Source organism: Oryza brachyantha, chromosome 3 (genome assembly GCF_000231095.2).
Source record: "Oryza brachyantha chromosome 3, ObraRS2, whole genome shotgun sequence".
Lineage (NCBI taxonomy): Eukaryota > Viridiplantae > Streptophyta > Magnoliopsida > Poales > Poaceae > Oryza > Oryza brachyantha.
The window spans coordinates 5186514-5197502 of NC_023165.2; positions in this window are offsets into that span (position 1 = coordinate 5186514).

A 10989-nucleotide genomic window follows, 5' to 3' on the forward strand; every position below is an offset into this window, starting at 1 on the left:
TATTGAAGCTCAAAAGAACACTGCATACACCTATATATCCAACATGCATATTTTCATGTTTACTTTGGCACTGCAAATATCAAGAAGAAGCATACAAATGAGGTCCTATAGATGAGCATGACCAGATGGAAAATCCTAAAAACAACATCTTTAATTTGCTACAGTGTATGCCAACATGAATGTCCATAAAACTACAAAAATAATAATGGATGTTAAATTTGTACCATGATGTCCTCTCTTACATTTGACATTTGTGTTTCTTCGATCGTGGTTGATCTATTAAACATCTTTAATCATGCTGGTGGTGTTTGGAGGACTGTGTATGTTGTCCGTTGTTGAAGGTGATGGTGGATGTTTCGGTAATTGCTTCATTATAGGACTGATGATGTTCAATCATGTATAGCAGCGGCCGATGCAGTGCTTGTTCATTGGAGTGTGTGTCAATGTGTGGTGGTGTGGTTTGTTGTTCTTTTCCTATTTATGGCCTCCCAGAACAGTAGTATTGTATTTTCTTCCACTATATTAGTAGAGCAATTTTTACCATTCTTGAGGAGGTAACAAGAGGTACCACTGTTTTCTATGTAAAATTTAGTGCCTTTTGATATCTTAGATACTATAATGTACCAAATTTTACATAGAAAACAGTGATACCTTATGGTACCTTCTCAAGGATAGGAAAAATGCTCATATTAGTATGAAGAATTACATTGTTTGGTGTTGTTAGTTTAAAAAAAAACTTATGGTGTGCACAAGTGTAGTTTCTAAAAAGCAAGTCATATATGAATACTAATTGCTAGACAGTTTAAAGCATCAATATTAAATTTAACTCGCACATATAGGAACTATATACAAATGACATTCCAGACAATACAAAACTTCAACGTTAAAATTAAAGTGAATAAACCAATGTGATACTGAGTGATACATGTACCATTCTAGAAGAATAAACCAATGTGAATATGTTGTTGTGAAATGTTTTATCAGAATTTCACATGCAATAATATTTTGAAATGGTAGTAATAAGACAAAATATGACATAGGTAAATGGGTTTAAAGCTAAACAAGTGAAATTCGAACGAATGACCACTCATGCTTGAATCGTTACCGTAACATGTGATGTGCCATTTCCCATCTAAATTTGACTGGAACGATCAGAATCAACTACTATATTTGGACAGAATAGTACGCCGCTCATTGTGTACCATTTTGGGTGGAGGGGATGGTGCTTGTCAGCTATTCTGACTGATTCCACGGAATTGATTGGGGAGGTTGACCTCACTAACGACCAAGCATCTAATCTCTCCTTCTTAAAACAAATCAATCTTTCCATGTACAACATTTGACCATCCGTCTTATTTGAATTTTTTAAAAAAAAATTGGAAAAAATAGTCACACATAAAATACTATTCATGATTTATCATCTAATAGAAATGTCAATCGTATTTTCTTTAAATAAGACGAAGAGTCAAACATTAGGTAAAAACTAAAAGATTGGTTTGTTTTGGGACGGAGAGAGTATCTAGCTATTACCTCTGTCCTATAATGTAATGGATTTTGACTATGTATTTGCATTGCCAAAATAAAAATGGACTCTAATCCCTTTAGATTAGGTCACTTTGTGTTTGCATGTCATCCAAATACTTATAATAATAATAAAAGACATGATAGATTATTATGTGATATCACTCCACAGACATGCATATCAAAATCGATCTCTATAAGTCCTAACAAACGAACGAATTAAACTCTAATTACTATACGTATATTTAGAGAAAATGGATATTGTGCCATGTTCAAATTATGGTTTCGCTAGAATGTCATCCTGAAAACGCGTTTCTTTAAAATGCTATATCGAATGAGTGCTTTCAGTCACTTTGCTATTTTTTCTGGTTTTTTTAGTTTTTCAATTTTTTTGGCTTATCAACCAGGCAATATGACGAAAATGCCCCTAGTTCCAGTTCAATGAAACGTGTTGGTCGCCATCTGAGCCAGTGTCTTCTTCCTCCCAGGACAGTGACTGAGCATGAGGGCACTGGGGTGGCGCCGCGGCCGGGGACATGTTTCATTCAACTAGAACCAGGGACATTTTTGTCACATCACCCGACTGATAAGCCAACAAATTTAAAAAACTCAAAAAACTAGAAAAATGGCAAAGTGGCTATAAGCACTCACTCAGTATGGCATTTTAAAGAAACGCGTTTTTAGAATGGCATTCTAGCGAAACCACTATTTGAATGTGGCACAATGTCCATTTTCTCGTATATTCATAGTCATTTGTTTTTCTGTCACAACTGGAAGAAGTCAAATTTTTTTGAGGGAAAAAGAAGAAGTCAAATTTGATCTTATATGCTTATGTAGCGATATACCATACATTAATCTATCTTATAAAATTTTCATCACCATTTAGGCGACCATCACCGGAACTAAGAACATCTCCAATAGTGCACCAAACATGCTCCCAAAACGATTTTTTTGGATGTACATTAAAAACAAGAGTCCAACAGAGACCCAAACTCGCTCCTAAAATATTCACAGTCCCAATTATAGCCCAAAAGTGAACTAGATCTGGAGAAGCGATCCGCGCTCCCAATCAGTCGTACGTCGGAAAGGGGCAGCGAAATAAAAAAAGGAAGATAACGACACGACCCTATCTCAACTACGACGTCGGATTAAAGAAAAAGAAAGAGAACGACCCTATCTCAACTAATTTGATTGGTTTAATCAACTAACTATTTTTAGGACTTGATTATTGGGCTTCTATTGGAGTAGGGGGTATTTTTTAGGCCTATTATTTTTTTAAAAGGCCTCCAATAAAGGATTTTTAGGACTTAATTTTTAGCCCTCTATTGGAGATGCGCTAAGGGATGTCCCTTTTAAGGAATAAAAGAGTTTCCCTTTTTTTTAGAAGGCCTCCAATAAAAGATTTTTAGGACTTAATTTTAGCCCTTTATTGGAGATGCTCTAAGGGATAAGGATGTTCCTTTTAAGGAATAAAAGAGTTTCCCTTGTCAAAATCCCCTATATTTTGTCATCTAGGAAGTAAACCGGAGCACTAATTGTCCAATTCTTCCGTACATGGCTGGTCACCATTTTTTATAAGGTAAATCATCCCTAATCGTCCAATTTCTTCCTCCAATCCAGTTGGCCAGCTAGAAGTACAGAAATGTCCGGTCAACAAATCTGGAAGGATTTGAGAGAGGGGGTCAACGGACCGTGCATATATTGCAAGTGATGCAAAACACAGTGTTCTGTTTTAGATCGATTGAAACAGGATGGTTGTTCGGCATTAATTTTGTGGGCACCACAGCACACAATTGTGCTCAGGTTAAACAGGGTCTCCCTTCTTCTACCCTCGCTACGTGTTGGAAGCAAACAGCAATAAACCAGCTGCTGCACGCCTAGCTAGCATCAGTAACAGCAAGCATCGATCCGATCCCTGTTGCTGCTGCTGCATGCACCACTTGATCCCTCTCTGATATGCCAAGATCTCGATCCGAACAGTACTGCAGCCAGCCAGCCAAAGCTTAGCCCACTTGATGCTCAAATGCTCAATCGATCGATCCAATAGTGTTTTTGCTTTTGAGACTGACGCCGGTGAAGCGTTTGCGATCATTGCTAAGACCAGTGGAGATCGATCGAGACGATGGGTGTTAGCGACCGGCCGGCCGTGATCTCCGCGCATTGAAGCAGCCAAAACACAGCAGGCAGGGGAATTAAGGAGGAACTGATAGCTACGGAGTATCTCTGTCCATGCATATCGATCCAGCAAGCAAGCTAGCTGGGGCGCCGTGTGTTCTTAGCGATCGATGAGCTCGTTTTGTCCCCGCTCGGTTGTCAGCTAGCCACCGCGGCAGCAGCGCATCCAAAAATCGATGGGCTACATGAACTTGACACATGCAGCTGACAAGCAATATGCGCCGGCCGGCCGGCCATCTCATCCCCTCTCCCAACAGTACGTTGAAGATGCTATTAAATCGCCTGTGCTAGCTGCCAGCAGCATCGGTCAGCAAGCCTAGCCTAGCCCAGCCTAGCTAGCTGCGATCTCTACTAGCACTTCAGTAGTAGCACATCGATCGAGCTTGCTATGGCTAGCTAGGGCACGCCATGGCATATGGAAGGAGGAAGACGGACGCCACATGTACAGTAGTGCACTCAGATGGGTACGCATCCCGCTGAAAAAAACATGCCCCTGCAGCGCCCAGCTGATCGAGCTGCTGCTGCATGCTCGATCGATGGATGGATGGGTCGCTCGAGAGCTAGCGCGAGGTACGACGTAGCTGGCTAGCTTTGCTAGACCTAGCAGCGCCCAACCAAACCAAACCAAAGGTGTGCCACTAGCTAGCTTGAGGTGACAAGATATCCTAGAATCTTCCTGCTATATATACCACCACACACATGCAATATACTGATACCAGCTTAACTATAATCTGATCAGTGGCCGGCTATCTTACATTCTCATCTTTTCATTTCTGGTTATCTTTAATTATAAACTAAAATTTAAATTTTAACCTAGGAATTGGAGTTGGTTTTAGAATTTTTTTTTATCTCGGGATATATTTTTTACCTTGACTTTTAGATATCGTTAAGAAAACGTATATAAAACATTTCTTCGTAAACTATTTTTCGTTTGTAAAATATGCATCACCGTCTTAGTGTGCTTATTTTACTGGAAGCTGGCCTGGGTCAGCCGGGTGGGTGCATGATCGAGGAGAGGCCGCCATGGACGGAGCAGAGGAGGAGGAGGGGGGGGTGCTTTTTCCTGGAAAGGAAACTGAGGATTGGTCACATCACCAGTTTGATCGCGCGCGCTCAGTCGTGTCCCGCCAACCTCCCCCGAACAGCGACCTTGCTTTCGTGCCTCCCCTTTATGATCGTGCAGCTGCTTGCGCGTATCATCGCAGCATTCACGCGCTCTCTTCGATCGATCGGTTCACTTCGTCCTTCTCCCTCTCACGCCTTCACGCGCACACTACACTAGCTAGCTACCTAGAGGCCTACGGGTACCGTCTTTGTGAAAATCTCAGTACTGTTCTACTCCACTCGGTTTACGGATATATAGCGGGTGAATTTATCATATTTCGTAGTGTAAAATTTAGTTAACCACATGATATTTTCTCAAGCACAGTAGAATGATCCTAGTAAGGCCGTGTTCGGTATGGGTGAAGGAGGGGTTAGTAGCCTAGCACGAAAACGTAGGGATATAATAGTACATGATTAATTAATTATTAAATAAAAAATATAAAATAGATTAATATGATTTTTTAAATCAACTTTTCTATAGATTTTTTTTAAAAAAATACACCGTTTAGTAGTTCGGAAAACGTACGCATGGAAAAAGAGAGAATATGAGGTTAAGAGCAAGGCTAATAATAAAGCCAATAAGCTGGCTATAAGACTCCTTGTAGTCTTCTTATAGCCTATCCATATAATGGTTAACTCTTTATCTTTAATGCAAGACCCACATGTCTGTCTCACATGCTGTCTTGTTTCTTGTGCCTGAGCTGGCTATAAGTTTATAGCCAGCTTCTCCTCTCTTCTATCTTTCACATCAGCATTTAGCTGGCTTATAGCCTGCTATTATACTTGCTCTAAGAAGATGCAGTGCCGAACCCAGCCTAAGTACTCGACCCAAACAAGTGTGGGCTAGCTAGTAATTAATTAAACTGATCTCTACACTTCTTCACACACTCTCGATCTCTGACTCCCTCGCATGCCCAGAAACCACACCATCTCTCTCTCTCTCTCTATTTGACTGTGTCAAACATGTGGGGTCGAGGAGGAGGAGGAGGGATCAGGCCGGGTTGATTGGTGCACAGGCAGGGTGCGCATTCACCGCCTGCGCGTGGAGCAGGCCAGGGTACGCACGCTTACGCTTACACTGGAGCTAGCTAGCTAGCTATCTAGCGGGGGATCCGCCGGCCGGCCGCCGGAGCAGCAGCCGGCCAGCAGGCCGGCCGGTCACGGTGGTGGCCGTCGTCGCGCTCTTCGTGTCGCCATCGGCAAGCACAGATCGATCAAATGTATCACGCATCGATCGATCGATCCGATCCGGATCAGATTCTTTCGAGATAATAATGCGGAAGCTCAGCGCCCGTGTGCGCGCAGCGCATGCTGTCAGTCGCCTCGTCAATCTATCCTGTGATCTCTGTCTCTGTCTCCATCTTTGAATTTTATTTCCTTTTTAATTGTTTTTTGCCGCTATGGATGGATCGATCGATCAAACTGGCAACTGATGAGTTCTCGAGTTCGCTGATCAGCCCAGCTTGGAGCCATGGACATGTCGCTAGTTGCATGCATGCCAGGCAGCGAAGCGAGCGAGCATGTGTGTGTGCATGCCTGCATGCCTGTGCCTGCCTAGCTTTGAGGAGATCATCGATCAGCATCAGCTAGCTGCTACAGAAGAGTGATCAATTATCTTGGCATGCATGGAATGGACTGATCGATACACATATATACATGGATCAATGGCCCCAGCAACCGCTGCATGGTGGTAGTGATGGTAACACGACCCCATGTTGATAGCGAGCTGCTACTACCACTACTAGTGTTTGCTCATGCAACAGATCCGTGTGCAATGCAAAGCGGCGGCCATGCATGCATGCATGCTCTCCTTAAGCTTATCATATGTGCATATGCCAACACTACTAACAGGCAAGAAATGCCGGCCGGCACATGTACAGAAACTACTACTCGATCGATAGATCTGATCGATCAAGCAACCGCGGCCGATCGAGCGAATAACAAACTACGACTTCCCATATCATATGCCATATCGATCGCAGGAATCAAACCTTTGCTTCCATATCATATGTGTCGGCGTGCAGATACTACATGCATGATACCCCCCAAGTGTACATGTGTCCCGGGCTTAGGGCAGTTCGTTTGATTTGTCACAACTGATCATAGCAAGATCAGTCAGCTGCCGCCGTATGTTGCTATGCTAGCTACCCATCTCTCTCTCTCTCTCTCTCTCTGCTGGCCCACTGTTGACTTTCACGTTGACTAATGCATGGTGCGCAGTGCAGTATAGTAGTAGCTAGCTAGCAGTAGCTCAACCATCCATAGTGGAGCATATTAATTAGCAAGTGTTATTTACAAGCAATTTAATTGTCGAGCACAAAAATACAATTAGTACTAGCACTCCCTCATGTATTAAATGTTTGATGTGGTCGTTGACTTTTGAACACGTGTTTAACCATTCGACTTGAGTAAAAATTAAGTAATTATCATTTTGTTGTGATTTGTTTTAAGTAAGTCAAACATGGCTTATATTTTTGTATTTTTACATTAATCGTTTGAATAAAACATATGTGTCAAATATATGCTTAAAAAGTTAATAACGTCAAACATTTAAAAACAAGAGGGAGTAGTAGTCTCTCAGTCTTAAAATAAAAATATTTTGTTTGTTTTTACGGGGGAGCAATAAAACTAAATGGAGAATGATTATGGTCGGTAAGGAATTAGTTTGATGGATGAATATTAATGTGTATGAGAGCCAGTTACGATTAGTTGGTATTAGAAAAAAAGGGGAAAAATAATTGCTATGTTTTGCAACGAAACGGCCGGGTAATTAATGGGCAGTACCATTTCACTGTGAGTATAATCAATGACATCTGCAGGGTGGGAATATATATATAGGTATATGCATTGTGCATCTAATAATCCATGGCGTGCACTGTTTTGTCTCCACATGTGTAATAGAGAAATGAACTGCGACATGCTGGCGACTTGCTCCGGGAGAAATAGCGATCACAGGAAATATATTTTGGGAGCGTACAACCGCATGCATGCGAGCCCGCTCGACTTTTCCCCGCTCAATCGCTAGCTATAGCTGCTGCTCAGAGAGAAAATCTTCCCCTGCTCGTCTTGTATTTGTCATGAACAGTTAAACCTAATGATCCCAAACTGTTGCTTTTATTCCATCGCTTGTATATATTTTAATTTCTTTCGACGAGAAACATTATTAAAAGTCAGCCCGTGAAAAGCTTTCATCAGCCGCGAATAGAGGAGAGAGACAAGGGTCAACACAGAAGAGGACGCAGTTACTAAGGTGGAGGACCGAGACGACACAGAAGGAGACGCAGTCACCAAAGTAGAGGATTATCTATCAGAGATGCAATCGATGATGGAGAATCAAAGAAGAAAATACGATGAAACACAAGATTTCAAATCCAGTCGCAATCATTCTCTAACACCGTGTACTTTGTCTTGAAAGGTAGGTGTGCATGCTCGTGTAATTAACGTACTTATGATCACTCTCATGTGAAAATCTCTCAACTACTAACATAATCGATTAGTGGTTCACAAGTGCATATAATGCACACATGGTATCCGTATCATCAAAGTATGTTAACACTGGACCTACAATAATCGACCAGCTTATCGATTGGAAGACAAAAGGTTGTACGTCGTAGTTTTGCTAATAGCTTAGGTAGCATTGGTACGTTGTACTATATGTATCGTCAAATGACTAGAGATAGCACATAATAAGACATACAGTTGCTAGTTTCCCAGCTAGCTAGCAGAGAGATCTGAGTTATTTTTTTGCTCACAATACACAAGAACATAAAAGATGTTTGTTATCTAGTATCACTTGGTGGCCTTGAATGTGAGTAGTGATATGCACATTATATTGTAACATATATACATGCATCATCAGGATATAAAGCTTGAAATGTCCCCCGTTAGTTTTACCCTTTTCAAGCTTGGGACAGTTATAACATAACTTGGTTCTGATTAACCGAATCGATCACAAACATATCAATGCATGCACACACCTCCTTGAAAAAAGATCTGCGCTTGTTTTGATTATATCATGGATCATTAATTTGCATAAGAAGCTAGCCAAATAAAGAAGTTAGCTCCTTTCTTACATAAATCAGGCTGGACCAGCAGCTCTAATCCAATACCAGAAAGTAAAGTTTTACTCGCAAATGAAAAACACCAATGGCGAAAACAACTGCCAAACAGCATGTTAGATCGGAGCTCCTGTTCATGTGTCTCCTCAGCAGAGAGCTAGTCCCTTTAATTTGTCCGGAGATGCATGCATCGATCGATCCTATTGATCGATCGATCGATATATCTATCCTTCACGCACAAGCTGCCGATCGATATTGATCGATCACATGTACATATATATATAGCACGATCATGTTGGATTTTAATGTTGAATTCGTACTAGGACTATATATATATAATCTCTCTGTTTTTTTATTGACATCGTTGACCTTTAGATTTATGTTTGACCTTTAATCTTGTTCAAAAATTTTATTTAATTATTGATTATTTTATATAATTTATTTTATTACTATAGTAAATTTAACCATGGTTTATAATTTTATATATTTGTACAAAATTTTTGAGTAATACGAAGGTTAAACATACATCCAAATTAAATCAACAACGTCAATTAAAAGCCCGGAGAGAGCGTGTGTGTATATATATGGCGTACATCGTCGTACAAGAAGCAGTCCCATGCCAAGCACTCGGATCATCTCGTATGTGTACAGTATTTGGTCGTTCATATATACGTCGTTCTCTTCCAAGTGGCAGCAGCACAAGAGCGCCCAAAGATGCTCAAGCCCAAACATGCTGGCAACAACCAATGATCGATCTAGTGAAATGTCTCGATCTGCCATCCATTTCCTTGCAGTTTCCAACAAAATAGGCATTTTGGGTGGTAATTAATTATACTCTGTTTTTTTCACTTGTCCTAAACAGTTTTTTAAACATTGTTGAAAAAATATCTCTAGACAACATATTTGTAAGTGTAAAGAATTTAGTACCTCAAGATACTATGTACCGAGGTACCCAAATTTTGCATAAAAGTTTTGATACCTCGAGATACTATGTACCGAACTAAGCATTAACTACTGCAAACCCTAAAATTGATTTATTTAACTATTACAAAAAAATTATATAAAAATATTTTTAGAAAATACGCTCAGAAAACATACTCTCCGTTAGAGGGAGTAAAGCAGCCCAACGCGCAGTTACAAAAACCACACAAGGTCCAAAGTCATTCCTCACAAGAAAAAACACAAATTTATTTTTTTAAAATACAAACTTTAGAGATTATATGTGCTCTGGGAACCTTAGGTTGTGTTCTTTTCTAGCTAAAGGTAAAAGATGAAAGATTACCTGATTTTTGTAATAACTATTTAATGGTGTAAACGATCAATTAGCTACTACAAAGTTAAAATTTTATTTTAGAAATATAAGATGATAAATTTATACATATAATTTTTTTACAAAGAAATACATCCATTAATTAGTACGGAAACGTGTGAGCAAAAACAGAGAAAAAAAAATCTAAGAATAATTAGGGGAAAAGATTGCCCCACTGGATGTTTAATTAGAAACCTATCTAGTTAGGAGTATACTATATCAAGCAGTACTGCCCCCCTATCGAGTGGGAGAGCAATTGGACCATTCACAATCTGAGGGCACACAACTGGATGGATGTATCCGGATCGGATGGACACATCTCTAGCTAGCATACTACAAGCAACAAGATACATTACATGCTCCATATGCTAGCTACCTATAGAAGCAAACCACACTGTTCCCTTAGCCTCAAGACGCATGATCTGTGTACATGTACATGTACACATACGGAGAGAAAGAGAGAACAGTCAGATCACTATACACTATGCACTATACAAGTACGCACGGTTCACCCGCGATGGTACACGATGAATCTGTCACCATCCCACTATCAACCATCTAAAATTCTGATGATAAAATAGTTTTTTTCCCAGGAAGTGAGCATTTAGCAAGCAATAAGCTCTAATTAATCCTAAAACTGAACCCTAAATTTATTCTCACGACGACCTATAAAATTTTAAACAGATTTATTTCTTTACCCATGTGTCGACGTGATGATTTTTTTAATTCCATAGCAACGTACGTACAACCATTTTGCTAGTGTATGTTAATTGATGCATCCATCGATCCATCCATCTCGCTATCTTAGCTTTTGCTTGCAAT